Source organism: Phoca vitulina, unplaced genomic scaffold, assembly GCF_004348235.1.
Source record: "Phoca vitulina isolate PV1807 unplaced genomic scaffold, GSC_HSeal_1.0 scaffold5, whole genome shotgun sequence".
NCBI lineage: Eukaryota > Metazoa > Chordata > Mammalia > Carnivora > Phocidae > Phoca > Phoca vitulina.
Window position 1 is genome coordinate 43,651,452 of NW_022589708.1, and position 17,286 is coordinate 43,668,737.

The 17,286-nt window shown below is 35.2% G+C and overlaps 1 long non-coding RNA gene across 1 annotated transcript in view; it reads right to left on the reverse strand.

Annotated features, from left to right (window-relative positions):
* Nucleotides 1-6,173: 6,173 nt before the first annotated feature.
* LOC116631594 overlaps nucleotides 6,174-17,286 on the reverse strand; it is a 40,130-nt gene continuing 29,017 nt past the window's right edge. Inside the window, exon 5 of the long non-coding RNA XR_004299217.1 lies at nucleotides 6,174-6,341. This is a non-coding gene — a long non-coding RNA (uncharacterized LOC116631594). The remainder of the gene's footprint in view (nucleotides 6,342-17,286) is intronic.

The following is a 17,286-nucleotide window of genomic DNA, read 5'->3' on the forward strand; positions in this document are numbered from 1 at the left end:
TTTGGTTTGAAGAAAAATAAATTACAATAAAATATGACAGCATGCAGACACTTGGTAGGTTCACATGGAAAAGAATGCAGAAAAAAAGAAGATGCTAAACAAGAGCACGGATGCCCAAAGTCTACCAATACCTAAAGAGACAGAAAAGAAAAAAAGGAAGAGAAGAAAGTTTTCTTTGAATGAACATTCACACCAAGCTGTACTCTTTCCAACAACTCCTTGAGAATATACTGTTTTAATGTTAAGTGGAATATATTGTTGTAATTGTAGTCACAGACTTTGTAAGTATATACAAATGTCATGATACATAGGTGTTGCTCCAAAATTATTGCTCAAAAATTATGAGCATGAGCAATATACAATCTGCAATTAGAGGCAAAACTGTAGATACAAAATCATTCTTTATATAATATTTCCTTATACTGAAAATATATTTTCTGTCATCAAAAATCCAACAAATTGTGGGTATTTGAGTGTTGAATGATAATGTATATATACAACTTGGGTGATGATTTATTTTATATATATATATAAATACTATACACACACACACACATACACACACAACTTATAAGGACATGAGTATCTGCTATAAATTAAAAAAGAAAAATTAGAGGGGAAAATTAATTTTTTAGAAGATAACTGATAAGGTGCATGAATTATTTCTATAACTATACATGTTTGAATATTCACCTTAACAAACTGCTGTATCTTACTCATTATTGGCATTTCAAGGTTGTTTATAGGCTAACAATCTAAAAACAAATTTTATGTGTACCTGTGTGTGTGTTTACGCATGTGCTAAGAACTTTCCTGATTTGCTCACATTCAATTATGTGAGTTTGTAAAAACTTTAGTCTCTTTTTGGAAAACATTTTAAACTTCTAGACACGTGTATTCAATTGGAAATAAATATTCCTACTTCAAAAAATCATGTTATTTTAACTGAAGAATATCTCTATTGATTTCTATAGTAAAATAAACTCTTCTTGTATTTCAATGAAAAATATGTATTTTTTATAATGAAAAAAATCATTGTAATTTTTTAAAGGTGTTACTTAATATCATTCCAATCAATGTAGTAGTCTGTTCTAAGTCACTCATGTAGTATCAGCAAGATTGATGTGATTAGACATAGAAGATCTCTAATATTTATTAAGCAAATAAATATATTGGAACAAACAAAAGGAAAAAGAGAAAAATGATGGCATCAACTCTCTTATGTCTTTGATACCTTAATTGACCTTAAATTACAAAATTTGACAGTCATTCCTTTAAAAAGAAAACTGAGTTGGATATGCAACTTTGATTTTGCTTTTAAATTACACATTAACAAATCTTTGGGGCACCTGGGTGGCTTGGTTGATTGGACGTCTGACTCTTGATTTCGGTTCAGGGTCGTGGGATCGGGCCCCAAGTTGGGCTCCACACTGGGCATGGAACCTGCTTAAGAATCTCGCCCTCCCTCTCCCTCTGCTCCTCCTCTTGCTTGTTTGAGCTCTGTCTAAAATAAATAAATAAATAAATATTTAAAAAATAAAGTACACATTAATAGATCTTTATTAAAGTCCTTTACATCCACTAATGTCTGGTCATAAAAATCTAAGCACACTATTAAACACACACACACACACACACACACAAAAGTGGACTGTTTAGATACAGAATAATAACAAAATGGCCTATAACATCAGCCTTCATTTACAAAAGAACTTATAGAATTTCTACTGTGCCTGGAAAACAGAGTTATGAAGATGAACAAAGCAGCAGGTAGGCCCTCTAGGACCTCACGGACTAATCGCACTAACAGATATACCCATATCTTCAAAACAGTACAGGTTGTATTATATTAGCGATTGCTTCACCCAAGAGTCAGATGTTCGTGGCACTTGTTCTGAGAGCCTTGAAGGCTGAAGTCAAAGCAGAGTGTGAACTCAAATGCATGTTGTTCAGGGAAATGGTGCTCAGTTCAGAGTACCTGGGTGGTATGGTACCCCCAACATTGGACCTATTGGTGATACAGAGAGCATGAGATTGAAAAGAAAACTGGAGCCACATTTACAATTGCCCTGCTCTGTAGTTGCAGACTTATTCTCTAAGCAGTAGGGAACCAGTGAGGCCTTTAAATAAAAGAAATGTATCATCAAACATAAATAACATTAACTTCCCCATGACAAAAGATGCTAGTAGAAAAAGACCAAGAGCAAAGTAAGAAGACAAGGCAGCACTGATTGGTTTGATTATCCACTCCCTCTGCAAGATTCCTATTTAAAATAAGCATCACAATATTATTTTCTTTACTCTTTGCCTGACACTGTCCCATCATAATTAATTGTCCATAACCCAATAAACATTTTCTCAGAATCAGAGAAATCAAGATTCCCATCTTACTCCAATAAAGGAGCCTATTTATATTTCATTCCTACTTAAGTGAATATATTCGTCTTCTTTTCGAACTGATTATATTTAATTGTGTTTATTTCCTTTATGAATAACACCTTTTTTTACCTTCACTTGTTCTTCTTAAACACTCAAGTTACTTTAAGATAAACTCACCTCAGAGTAAAGAAAAGTGATATAAAAAAAGAAGAAAGTGTTATATAAAAGACGTTTTAGACTATTTCCTTTTCTATGGGGAGGTTTAATGTTATCTAGCCAGTTACTATGTTTGAAGCAGGGATGCTTCGCCCTCATGCTATTATCATCCTATCTAGCAGTAAATGTTTGATAGCTGTTGTCAAACAAGACAGTTTTTTAGAATGATAGGCTAAAATCATGGGAAAATACTGTTTTCAGGGCCAAAATTGAAAATAATCACCTCCTTCCAAAGTGAGAATATATCTAACCATTTTCCCTATTTCTTAACAAAGTCAACATACATAAAACTTAGTTGTTCTCATTGGTCTGCATATAAGCATTTGCACACCCTTGCCTTTTTCCAGAGCAGGGACTGAAGTCAACTGCATCATCCCATAAAAACTCGAGGAATTTATTTAAGATTTAATCAATGATTAAAATCTTCCTGTTTTCTCTTTCCACTCTATATATTGACTTAAAACTTTAGTAAAACTCCAAAATGTCCACCATGCTCAACACCATCCGTTTGGGGTGAAGTTATGGCTGTAGGTGGATTTGAATTGTGAATGGGGTGATAGTTACCACCTTAACACGTCTACCTCTGGGGACATTGATTCAAGCCTTGATGGAAGAGGTCATTATTTTTGTATAAACTTTACACAAGGAACTTATGTTACTGTGTAGTGATTAATATATTGATAATAAAATATTAGCCATTAGATGGGTTATTCTGTATGCAGTATAGATGTTTATTTAGGTATTTCCCCCCAAAACATATGGATGTGAAAGCTTCCTGATTACTCAGTGAATATTGATATTTCACTTAGGGACATTCATTAATTATATTTGAGCATGATTATTCTCACAGCAATTATATAAGAATATCTTCATGTAAAACTCTGAGGCAAACTTTACTTACCATTTTATTAATTTAAAGCTTTTGGTAGAATGTTCCATTCTATCATACAATCTTATATTTTGTATTGTGTTTACAAGGCACTTTTAAATTATTTGGACTGAAATTTTCAAAAGAACATATTGATTATTCTGAGATTTAAAATGTTAATATTAATATTATGTGCATGTTCAATGCTCTTATGGTACAGTTGCCCAAACCTTAATATCCCAAATGGGACAAAAACAATAATGTTAAAAAATTAGACACTGAGGAACCTCAATAGGAAAATATCCTTTTTTTTTTAAGATTTTATTTATTTATTTGACAGAGAGAGACACAGCGAGAGAGAGACACAGCGAGAGAGGGAACACAAGCAGGGAGAGTGGGAGAGGGAGAAGCAGGCTTCCCACTAAGCAGGGAGCCCGATGTGGGGCTCGATCCCAGGACCCTGAGATCATGACCTGAGCCGAAGGCAGACGCTTAATGACTGAGCCACCCAGGCGCCCAGGAAAATATCCTTATAATTGTTCAGAATTATCCAGAGAAAATAAAATTCTTCATATGAATAAAATATGCATGTTGTTACTAGACATCATTTCCCACTGTTTTTCTTTAGATTATTGTCATCCTACTAACGATATGTCTCTCCCTTTCTCTTTTCCTCCTGGATCCTCCCCTTAAGTGGGGTAGGAAAGGTATAATCTTGTGAGTGAGCAATGTCCATGTTCCCTTAACAAAGAAATCTCAGCAACTAGGTCACTCAGAATATTTAGCACTTCATTCAATACCATTATAAGAAGCAGATAAAGAGCATCTAATGATGAGAATACACTAAAAACTTTCCTTGAAAATTTAAGTGACAATCACAGTGAGCAACCATAATATCTTAATGTACTGGGAAAACTGAAATGGGTTTGTTTTTAAGTCTCAGAACTACTGATTTTGTTGAGAGGACAGAAAAGGGTATGTGTAGCTGACCCAGTGTGGAAAGGGTATCTCAGTATTAAAATTTTTCAATAGGATACTTGGTATAATTACTTTATATTCCTTGGAGACTAGAGGATTATCATAGCAATATAAATGGCTCTATTAACTAAAGAGCTAAAAATACATCCTATGTAATACTAATAAATTTCAAGCTGGAAAAATTCATAAATTGATTACAACTATATGTAATTTTCCTATTATACTAATACATAATTATTATGCTTATCTATAAAAATCTTTAAGCATAATGACTGATTCACTTAGGTATATTTACATACATACAGATATTATTATAGGAAATAGCCATATTGTAAAATCTGTTGCAATGATTATGTATAAACTGGAATCTGATATTTGACTTATATGACCAATGAATCAGGAGGCCATCATAATACCTCTTTAATAAAGCAAATAAAAATACGGAAAATCTGTGGATTTTATCATAAAGTTGTATGATAAAGACATGTTCTTCATTTAAGCAAAGAAAAGTATAGCATAATTCTGAACAATTATAAGGAAAGAAGGTAAAATGATCCCAGATTTTAATGGCATTGGATTATATGTCTTTCACAATACTTGGTTCTAAGTTAAGTAATGATTACATAAGCATAACTTGTCAGGAACTACAATAACCAAAACACAACTAACAAAAATATGGGGATGGAAGTTGAAAAAGAATTAGAAGTAGTATGTTCAAATTTACACATTAAAAAAATTAGTAAATAAAGGTATTTAAAGGTGCTTATACTTATGGTGGTATCTACCAGAAACAGTTATGAATACTAAAGGCTAAGTATGCTTACCTCTAAGACATGGTAAGAGATATGAGGGAGGAATGGAGCAAATTACTTTTGCTTATTTTTTATCTGACTGCACTGTTAATATTTAGTTGCTATAACATAATGATTAAGGGTATCAATCTACAACCAGACTGCTTTGGTTCAAATCTTAGTTTCACTGCTTACAACATCTATTTATGCATCTTAAATACCTATTTATCTTAGTGTCCTCTTCTGTAAATTTAAAAATTAAAAGTGGTTCTATTGGAGGGTTCTTATCAGGGCTTAATGAGCTAATATTTAAAAAGCATTTGCTGGGGTACCTGGCTGGCTCAGTTGGTAGAGCATGTGACTCTTGATCACAGGTTGTAAGTTCAAGCCCCATATTGGGTACTGAGATTACTTAAAAATAAAGTCTTTAAAAAAAAAAATAAATAAATGAAAAGTGTGTAGCATTAGGTAAGCACTATAAAATAATTAAATAAAACAAAAAGAAAATAAACATCATGCATATGGATAATGGCGAATGCATTTCATAATAACACATAATTTAAATTTTAAAATAACATCAGTTATTACTGAAAACATTGCTATGAGTTAGTGAAAATAGTATTTTTATGATGGTATCTGATACATTACAAATGTCTAATTTTATACAGATTTTTTTATAACATGACAAGTTCTTAGAAGCAATTAGATGTATGTTTTGAAGCACTTATTTTATGGAAAGGAAATGTGACATATTATAATATTTGGCATCATATATAGTTTTTGATGTCAGAAACCAAGGAAATGAAAATTGCAGAATTTTCTGAATTTAGTTGTAATTACATTGGGAAATTGAAAAAGCTTTTACATTATTTTAGTTCTAATCATTCAGTATGCCAGGCGCCCGGCTAGCTCAGTCGGTAGAGCATGAGACTCTTAATCATTCAGTATGCCAAATAATATGGTTATTTTCCTTATGTTTTAAAAAGTTAAAGAATTCAGAAACTCACTATCCAACATGCAAAGGAGACTTCCTGAATCTTGAGTTCTAAATCTATCCCGAACTTCAACTTGACACCTCCTTGAATTAATTTATGTCTTCAAATCTTCATCTGGAAAAGAAAGAAAAACAAGGAAAATCATCTCTTTGTTCTCATTGTTTTAATCAATATTGATCAGAAATTTAATGTTCAATCATCAGTGGGTCTCATTCTATTAATATTTCAGAATAATTAAGATTATTTATAAAATACTGGCAGTTCTAATTTATAAGCAAGTTCATTTGTAAGTCACAGAATATAAAGGTCAGAAAAGACTTTAGAGGCCACCAACTTCCCACTCCATTTTTTTGTATAAACCCTTCTGGAACATCCTTATCACTGACAGATGGTCATTCATCCTTTGGTTAAAAATGTCAAGTGATCACAAGCTTAGTAATTTAAAGGCAGCCCATTTTGCATCTGGACAGCTGGAGTCTTTATTAAATTTTACTTCTATTAAACTGTTTCCCTATAGTCACACATACTTGCTACAAGTATTTATTTAATGCCAGATATGTCAAATACATTGAAATCACAGAACTAACAGTCCAATGGAAAAGACAAGAATCACCAAATAATAGCACAAATATATTATTATAAATTGAGATAAATGCAGAGAAGGGGAAAAAAAGTTACTGTTAATGTTTAGCTGGGACTCACACAAAAAAACAGGCTTAAAAAAGTACTATTGCATGAACTAAGAAGAGGGGATTTAAATGGAGGTTGGGGGGACTGGAGTGGAGGATGCCCAGAGGAGAAGAGGAGAGGAAAGACTGTTTCACTACAGAGATGAGAGTAAGGACAACTGGATGTGTGGGTTCTGAGGCAGACAGCTGCATTCAAGAAACCAAAAGAGGGACAAAGTATGTGACGCAAACTACACAAGAGGGAAAATGCTGCAGGGGGAAACTGGAGAGGTAGAAGAGGTCAGGCATTTAGGGCGCCAAGGGCCCTTCTAAATTTGCTACTATCTCCACCCTAAAGTGACACCCGGTACATTTTCACATTACAATATACGTGACAGGAGTTAACTCTGTTTCCCACATCTCAGCTGAACAAGTGTTTCCAATTCCATCCACCATTTTTCACACTGTCCAGAAATGTCACTCTTCCAACTGGCTTCCTCTGCTGTCAAAGCTATACATTTTGGTTTGTTATAAGTTTAACAATGTATTGCTAAAACTAATCACAATATTATACTTGTCATCTTTGTTAAATAATGAGATGAGCTACTATTGCTATTTGCTGTGATCATATGATCCATGTCCAAATCAGATCATATTTGAAGGTCAAAGTGGGAACTATCATGAAGTGGGAAAGTTACACGAAGACAGTAAATGTAAACCAGTCCTCTTAAGGGCAAACCAGGGTTTATAGTTACCCGAGTTACTGCTTCTCTTCCATTGTACACAGTCTACTTCCCTTTGACCTGGAGGATTGCCTGATAAAAACAGGATGCCCAATTAAATTTGAAGGTCAGACAGAGAATAAATAAATTTTCAGTATAAGTATGTCCCATGCAACATTTGAGATCCACTTGTACTAAACTTATTATCTCTCTGACCTTCAAATTTAGCTGGAGGTCCTGTATTTTTGCTGAATTTGGAAAGACTTCTCCACATCTATAGCACTCTTAGTGGCCTAACGAACATTTCCATCAACTGTGGTTCCAAATGATGACTACTTCTGCACCTGGCATGGCACAGAGACCATTATTACATTCAAGTCTTCCATAAATCATAAGATTTTCATAATGCTTGTATAGAGGACAGAAAATTACAAACAACTTATTGAGCACCTTCAATATTTCAAGCACTCTGCCATACTCTGGAAATTCAAAAATAAGTAAGACACAATTCCAACTCTCAGGATGCCACCAGAGGAAACAAGGACAAACATCTAAAATGCAAGGTGACAAGTGATATATTAAAAGTGGATAGAAAACTCGATAGGAACATAATCAGGGAGTTGTTAAATATCAGGGAAAGTTATGAAGACTGGGAATTTGATATTAAGTAGAGGCTCACCTGGGAGAAAAACTGGGAGAAGACAGCCCAAAGAGAGCTCCTAGCTTGTGCAAAATCAGTATTTGGAAGTGTTTCGGAAACATGGTCCAGTGCAGTGAGCGTGAGAAGATACAGCTACAGGCGAGATTAGGACAGTGGGCTACAGCAGAGGGCCTTGCTGAAGAGCAGACACTGACAATTCTCATTATTGAATGTATATCACTTGCCAGGGACAGTGGAAATAAAAGTTAAAACTAGAAAGGTAATTTGGAAGTTATTTGAACCTGGATCTATGACAGAAGAGCAAAGATGATCGTGAAGTACTCAGCTTAGGCAGTGGGCTAGATCGTGATGCCATTTCCCAAGAGGAAAAAAAATCAGAGGAAGAGTCAGTAGGAGGTGAGAGAAGAGGAGGCAAAGTGGAGCTTGGGCATGTTAAATCTAAACAGTGTTTCCCTTTTTATTTTCAATAGGGTGATGGCAAGATCATTTTTACTTGATGACTAATGAAGTTATGAAGTCGGAACAGCATTTTTGTGGATGTTTGGCTATTTTTAGCTTCTTCATTGCCAAAGTGAAGGGTTGTGCAATGAACAGGTACATGAGTGGCAATGATGCGAGTTTCTCTTGACAATAACTCTAGACCAGTGTAGCCCAGGTCTCGTTTCTCAGGGTCAAGATCTCACTATTCTGAGATGGAGCTGCCCTCATAGGAAGGTTGATGGCATCCCAGATTGCGAAACAGAAGTGAATTGATAAGAAAGTTATTTCCTGATTGAATCACATAATTATACAGTTAGCACTGAGTTCTGTTTTTAGAGACCGAAGTTAAAATTTACTTCCTTGGAATGGAGGTGATTGTATGTTAGGCATCTAAGAAAAGAGTGAACAGCATTAATCAGTAATGCATTTACTTTTATAAACCGAAGTTATTTTCTGAGAACCTCAGGAAGTTTCCTTGAAGTCTATTCACTCCAATTACTCTTTGGATCTTTTAGTGAGTTTTTACAAATGAAATTTATATTAGTACAATACCTTTCTAATATTTGGGGTTTCAATTTTTTACTTCTTTTTTCTCTGCTTCTTTTATATAAATGACATTTAAAGAGCTAAGGAAACATTTATATATTCTCCCGGTGCTTTGCCCCTGGTAAGCACTCAATAAATGGTTTTGACTGACTACCCAATGTGTATTATAATAGTGGGAAGTTCTTTTTTGCTAAAGAGAAAAATTAACCTATTCCATTCCTTTTTTGCATATAAACTAAGGTTGCCACTTATCCTTAATTCTGCTATGAAATAGTTTTGCTTTGAAAATGGCAGATATGCAATTTCTAGAAATATAAAATAGAAAGTATTATTTTTAAGTAGCTAGAATAAAATAAACCACAAACATTCATTAAAATAATAAAATAATTAGTATTTTTATCAGTGAAGACTCACATGTATAACTGATTTTCCAAAACATAGCAAAATCATTTTGCCCAGTCATCTAATTATGTATTTATTTTGCTTTCCACTTAGTAAACTTTAATTTTTCTATAATTTATAATTATTTTGAGTCTATTTGTAACATTGAAATTTTTTCATAATATTAGGAGGTTTAAACCCTACTGAGGCATTCTTTCTACAGTGAAAACATAACCAAATATCATATCAAGATTGTAAGCTATTTGCCATGTGATTGATGTCAGCAGAATATTTTGCTTTACATTACACATGCTTTACTGCTTCCAATTCCCTCTTTACTTTTTAGCACAGATCATACAAGGAATGGACCACATTCCCCCGATATTCCAATAATACTAAGATACAGGGCATATCTATCTCACATTCCAAAATTCTGGCAATCTTAGGCCGCACACCGAGTCAATGAATATGTATTAAGTATTCACTTTGCAATTAGAAGAAGAAGATATGCAGTTCTTGGGGGCAGACATCTGTTAGTTTTACCAACTTTAAATTTCCTTTATAGTAGGTATGGAGCCTCACATTGGTTTGTGAGCATATACAAAGGGCTTTGTGTCAGCCAGCTACCTCTGATTGTAACAAAACATCCCAATTCTAAGTGGCTTAGAACGAGCATTTACTCGCATGGGTCTGTGAATAGGCAAAGGGGAACCTTGCTCCTGGCCAGAGCTCAGTGGGTCCAGGGCTGCTCCACATGGTTTTCATCTTCCTCAAACATATCTGAAGACGGCATTATAAAATGAAATTTTTTTAAAAGAATTCATTTATTTGACAGAGAGAGAGACAGTGAGAGAGGGAACACAAGCTGGGGGAGTAGGAGAGGGAGAAGCAGGCCCCCTATGGAGCAGGGAGCCCCATGCAGGGCTCGATCCCAGGACGCTGGGATCATAACCTGAGCCGAAGGCAGATACTTAACAACTGAGCCACCCAGGCACCCCTGAAATTTTTTTTAGCAATGAAACAGCTTTCCCTTTCCCAGACTGCTTTCTGCGTGCAGAAAGTTGGGGGCCCAGAAATATTTTTGTTTTATTTTTATTTACTATTTAAAGCAGGATTAGTATCTTTTAGTTCAGATTTATGGCATTTTGTAAGATATTTCTTCCAAATACCTTGTGGGCGTTCTATGTATCCAATTCCACAAGTCTTGGGGGTAAATGTCTTTCTCTCCAGACTTAATTATTTGGTTTTTGGGCATATCTGGCCCACACATTTTCTAGGAGACCTACTGCCTGGCTAAAAGTGTCCACTAGAGACCACTTAATCACTTCTAGAGAATTTAACAAAAGGGTGTTGGGGTCATATCTTTGACTTGGTTTTTACCCTGAGTGTATATCTTACTGTCTGCATCCTTGTTTTAAAATTTGCTAGCAGAACAGTCTAGAGTTGAGAAAAAGTTCTAGCTTCCAAGCCAACAGTTCTGCTTGCAAACTGGATAATTCTTTCCTTAACGTATGTGTTGCAGAATAGTAGTACATGTAGCTACGATGATTTTGATATCTACCTGGCTACCATCTTTCTCCAGTGGACAAGTTCTTAAGGTCCATTTACTGTATTACCTGTTACTGCAAGCAACAACCCTGCCAAATATTTCAACATTTCATATGGTCATCAACTCATCCTGATTTGCCCATGACTTTCCCAGTTTTAGCACTGAATGTCTCACATTCCAAGAAACCTCTCGGTTCCAGACAAACTGTGATAGTTACTATACTATTATGTAACATGTAACACAGGCTTGCAAATTTTAAAGCATCCTATAACAATGTCCTTATATCTTTTAACAGATTGCTCACCTACCACTTCCCAATTCTAAATATGTATATAATGACAGCACCCCACTTATCAGTAACAATTTCTATATCAGTATAACAATACATCTCTAAACTCAGTAACTTAAAATTACAATAATTTATTATTGTTCCCATACCTGGGTGGTTGACTGATTGGAACAGGGCTCATTTGGGGGCAGCTCAGTTCCACATGTCTCTTATCCTCTTCAGACCAGTGAGAAAATCTTGCTAAATTCCTTTTATGGCAATGGCTGAGACATAAGAACAAGCCCAACCATACAAGCACAGTGCAAACTTCTGATTTCTTGATATCTGCTAATACTTCATTGGCCAAAATAAATCAAGTGGCCAAGCCCAAGGTCAACAAGCAGGGAAATACACTGCACCATTAATGGGAGGGAAGGTGTGGAAGAGTAGCAAACAGATTATATTACATTTAAGCATTAATTTTTACTATAAGTTACACTATGTTTAGGTAGTCAGGTATACCTCATTTAGGTGTGAGGTTTAAGTTCTCTTAAATAAATAACTTCATACTATCTAATGAGGTCAACCCACCCAGCCTTCAAGATTTTGTTTACATTGTCAGAGTGCTATCAGGAAGTAAAGGGCAAATAAGAATATTATGAATTTACCAGCCATCTTAGAAGGAGAGACCCAGCTAGAAGCAAGAGAAAGTGTGGATGGAGTTATAATCATGGTGATCAAGAATGCCAGGAGCGTTGGGCGCCTGGGTGGCTCAGTCGTTAAGCATCTGCCTTCGGCTCAGGTCCTGATCCCAGGGTCCTGGGATCGAGTCCCACATCGGGCTTCCTGCTCGGCAGAAAGCCCGCTTCTCCCTCTCCCACTCCCCCTGCTTGTGTTCCTGCTCTCGCTATCTCTCTCTCTGTCAAATAAATAAATAAAATCTTTAAAAAAAAAAAAAAAAAGAATGCCAGGAGCGTTTAAAGAGGAGAGGGCTAGCAGAAGAACCAATCAACAGTCGCCCACCCTGTGCAACAACTGACTTTTCTTTTGCTATTTTTACTATCAAATACAATCTTTCTGCTAAGTTGATTGCATCCTGAATTTTTTGGTGCTTCTTTTCCTATTTTTCCAATAGAACAGTCACTGTCCTATTAAGTCTTTTAAAAAATTAATATAGCTATTTCCTATCATAAAAGTAGTTTGTGGTTACTACAGAAAATACAAATAATTAGAGGTTAAAAAAAAGAAATCCAGAATCCTATAGCCCAGATACCGTCGCCTAAACATGATACAGCATCTTTTTACACTCATTTTCCTATGTATATTTTCCATGGATGTAATAAAAATAGTACGCAAAAATAGTTCTACATAAATTATATCTTCATTTTACAGCTTGCAAGCATGTTCATCTGCATAGCTTCCATTTCAAATCCTTGTATCAAACAGGCTTTCTTTTACTGCTGTTTTCCTGAATTGAAATAGGATATGCTTTTCCTGTATGCTAGGTTCTTAAAAGGGAAGGGGCTCATAAAAAGCAAAACTGTAAATAGACTTGTATACAAACTAAATGCAAAACATAATACAAAAATGCAAAACCCTTTGGATTGTTACCAGGGCTTCTTTCCTGGCTTTGACCTGCCTAAAGCACTTAGAATGTCGGGACTCTTTTGCAAAATGTAATGCACCAGTGATGATCCTCAGTTCCTCCAGCCCACACTTCAGCCACAACCACAAAGATTTCCTGCCAAACGTTTGTTGTTACAATCAAGAATGGATTCAGGCCTTGTCAGTCCAAGGACCCTTATTCAGGCTGCTCTGGAATGGTCCATGATTATCATGCCAGAAGGTACGTCTGCCTAGCTTTCATGTGGAATTTCAGAGTCCACTCAAAGATTTATTTGGGTGATCAAGCACAGTCTGTGCCTTTTTAAAAGAGCATTCTCCTCAGCCTTGCAGTGAGAAAAACTTCCTCCTGGAGTCTGTTAATATAAGCATGTCAATATAAACATGCTGATTTCAAATCCTAGTCTACAGCGTGTAAGAGAGATTTTGCCCTAACCACTGTCTTACATATGCTAGTTAGTTGTTGGAAGAATTTGTTGGGGGGCGCCTGGGTGGCTCAGCCATTAAGCGTCTGCCTTCGGCTCAGGTCATTATCTCAGGGTCCTGGGATCGAGCCCCGCATTGGGCTCCCTGCTCCGCGGGAAGCCTGCTTCTCCCTCTCCCACTCCCCCTGCTTGTGCTCCGGCTCTCGCTGTGTCTCTCTCTGTCAAATAAATAAATAAAATCTTTAAAAAAGAAAAGATTTTGTTGTAGGGAGGCTAATCAAGAGATATTTTAAGAAAAAAATTAGCAACTTAATTATTTTTATTTGTTTATGCATTTGGGTTTCATTTAGTTTTGATTTTCCTTAAAATTCAATCATAATAACTCTTGTACACACATTACAAAATTGATACAAGGTCCAGATGGAAAGCAGGAATTCCTGGTTTTTCCAGTCCACAAACCACTCCCTACTGGCAACAACTTTCAGTTCTTCAAGTTATTTCTTCAAGTATTTATTCTGAAATTTAAAAATAATATACCATGCTGCTTTCCCTTAATTTATTCATTTCATAAATTATTTGTTCATATTTTGTGATGCTGGATGACCATTTAGCCTTCCCAAAATTATCACACTCTGTACTCAAATTAACAAATAATATTTACATTATTATAATGGTGACACAAATATTATTCAGAGCTAAGTAGTAGTCTACAATTATTCTTTTTTTTTTTTACATTTTCTTATTTTTCCTCCATTTACAATTTTTGGGGGTCTTTTTCTTTTACTTACATGGCTGACAGTTACAATTGAGAGCCTCAGTGAAGCATGCCTCTCTTTGTCCATGCCCTTTGCTATGTAACTTTGCTATTCATTGTTCATCCCATTAACAAACGGTCTGTTTCCCTTCCTCCTGAATCTGGGCTGGAATTTGACTTGTTTTGACCAATGAAATGAGAATGAAATGATATTGTTCTAGTTCCTAGATTAGGTCTCAAAGGACCTCCCTGGCGTTTCTGCTTTTGCTCTCTGGGAACCATGAGACAACATGATGTAAAGAAGCCCAGGTGGAAAACCACAAGGAGAGAGAGGTCAAGGCTGCATAACCTTTAAAGACTTTACAGATGAATGCAAATGCATAAGACCCTGCACAACCAGCAGAAGAATTGTCCTAGAATCCTGAGAGTCAATAATCCCTTGTTGTTTCATGTAAATTGCATATCCCACAGAAAAAAATGGAATAAATACAAAGAACAACATGGAGTGACCTCACAGTGTTCAAAAGAAAGTAAAAAAAAAGAAAAAAGAAATAGAATGAGATGTATCAGTCTTTAGTACTTACATTACTTAAATACATGCATTCGAAATAATACCCATTTTGTACAGTTACTATAGATACAGACAATACATAGCAAACATATCAAAATGGTGTCTTACAGTGAAGACATCTTCCATGTGACAAGAATGAAGAACATTCTTATGGTGAAGAAATGAAGTGTGGCATAGGGATAAAAAGAAATAAGAAAATTAGGAGTGCGATCTTGCAAAGACCAATGATGACAATGGCCATAAAATGAGGAGTGTGATGAGTTCAGCCCTCTGCCTCTGAGATACCCTCTCCCCCCAAAAAATCTACCACACACACACCACTTACCTTACTCAGATTCATTAAATCAAAACTTTGTTAGTGGTGCCCAGCCATTGCTATTATTTTAGAGCTCCCCAGGCAATGGTAATATGATAGGCAATAATGGTTGATAGATATTAATCTGGCATCATGAGGTTCTCTTCTAAATTTTAATTAATTAATTAATTTACTTATTCTCTGTGTTTTTGTTTGTTTGTTTTCCTGGACTTTTCCTCCTGGAATCTTCCACCTCCAATCTGCTTTCACCTGTAGGTTTATAGCCCATCCCGAAACTCTTTGCTACTCTCTTCAGTCAGTTACACTGTTTCTTGTATCTTAGCTTTTTACCTCAACCCGTTTACTAACTTCTTTTTATGAAGTATATTCTTCAGTATCCTAACAATAAAGTGTACACTGGAGATAAGTTTTATAAGTCTTTTCATGCTTATAAATGCCTTACTCTGCCTTTATACTCACTTCATAGTCTTGCTAGAAATAAATTTATGAATTAAAAATTAGTCTGTGCTCTTTTGCCTCTCATTTTTTTCCTTTTATAATATAATTGAATTTTATTTATTTATTTTTTCTTCCCTACATCTACCCCTATCAACCCCAACCCAGGAGCTCTTAGAGTTTAGCATTTGGCTTTTAAATAGGTCATGCAGATTTACATGTTTTAATTCCCACATACAGGAGAACTTTAAATTATCTTTTGTAATTGATATCTAGACTAAGACTATTATCAAAGAGTATACTCTGTATGATTTGAATCATTTGAAGTTTATTGAGACATGATTTATGGACTAACACATGATTAATATTTATAATTATGTCATATATGCTCAATGAATATTTTATAGTTGTTGGGTGAAATATTTTATATGTGCCATTAGGTTAAAATTGTTAAAGTGTTTCTTAGATCTTCTACATACTTAACAAATTTTTTGGCCTATTTCACTAATTACTAAGAGAGATGAGTTTAAAAAGAGGTAAAACCGTCCTAAAATTCCTATGGAACCACAGAAGTCCCCGAATAGCTTAAGCAATGCTGAATAAGAAGAGCAAGACTGGAGGCATCACACCTCCTTATTTCAAGCTATACTACAAATCTATAGTAATCAAAATATTATGGTGTTAGCCTAAAAACAGACATACAGAACAATGGAACAGAATAGCCCAGAAATAAACCCACTCAAATACATGAACTAATTTCCAACAAAGGCACCAAGAATACACAATGAAGAAAGGATAGTCTCTCTAATAAATGGTGCTGGGGAAATGGGATATCCATATGCAAGTTAATGAAACTGAACCTCTATCTTATATCACATGCAAAAATCAACTTAAAATGAATAAAATACTTAAACATAAGATGAAAAGCCATAAAAGTCTTAGGAGAAAACATTGGGAATAAATTCCTTGACATTGGTCTTGGCAATGATTTTTTTGGATCTGACACCAAAAGGACTGGCAAAAAAAAAAAAAAAAAAGTAAAAATAAACCAGTTAGACTACATCAAACTAAAAATCTTTTGCACAGCTTTGGAAACCATCAACAAAATGAAAAGGCAACCTACAGAATGGGAAAAATATTTGTAAATCATATATCTCATAAGGAGTAAATATCCAAAATACATAAGAAACTCGTAACTCAATGGCAAAAAAAAAAAAAAAATCCTAAGTAACTCAATTAAAAAATTATCAAAGTAGACAATTTTCTAAAAAAGACATGCAAATGGCTTATAGGTATATGAAAAGATGTCAACATCACTGATCATTGGGAAATGCAATTCAAAACCACAATGAGATATCACCTCATATCTGTTAGAATGGCTATTATCAAAAAGACAAGAGATAATAATTGTTAGTGAGAATGTAGAGAAAAGGGAACTCTTGTCTACTGTTGGTGTGAAAGGAAATGTAAATTGGTACAGCCATGGGGCACCTGGGTGGCTCAGTCAGTTAAGTGTCTGCCTTCAGCTCAGGTCATGATCCCAGGGTCCTGGGATTGAGCCCTGTGTTGGGCTCTCTGCTCAGCAGGAAACTGCTTCTCCCTCTCCCTCTGCCTGCTGCTCCCCCCGCTTATGCTCTCTGTGTCAAATTAAAAAAAAACA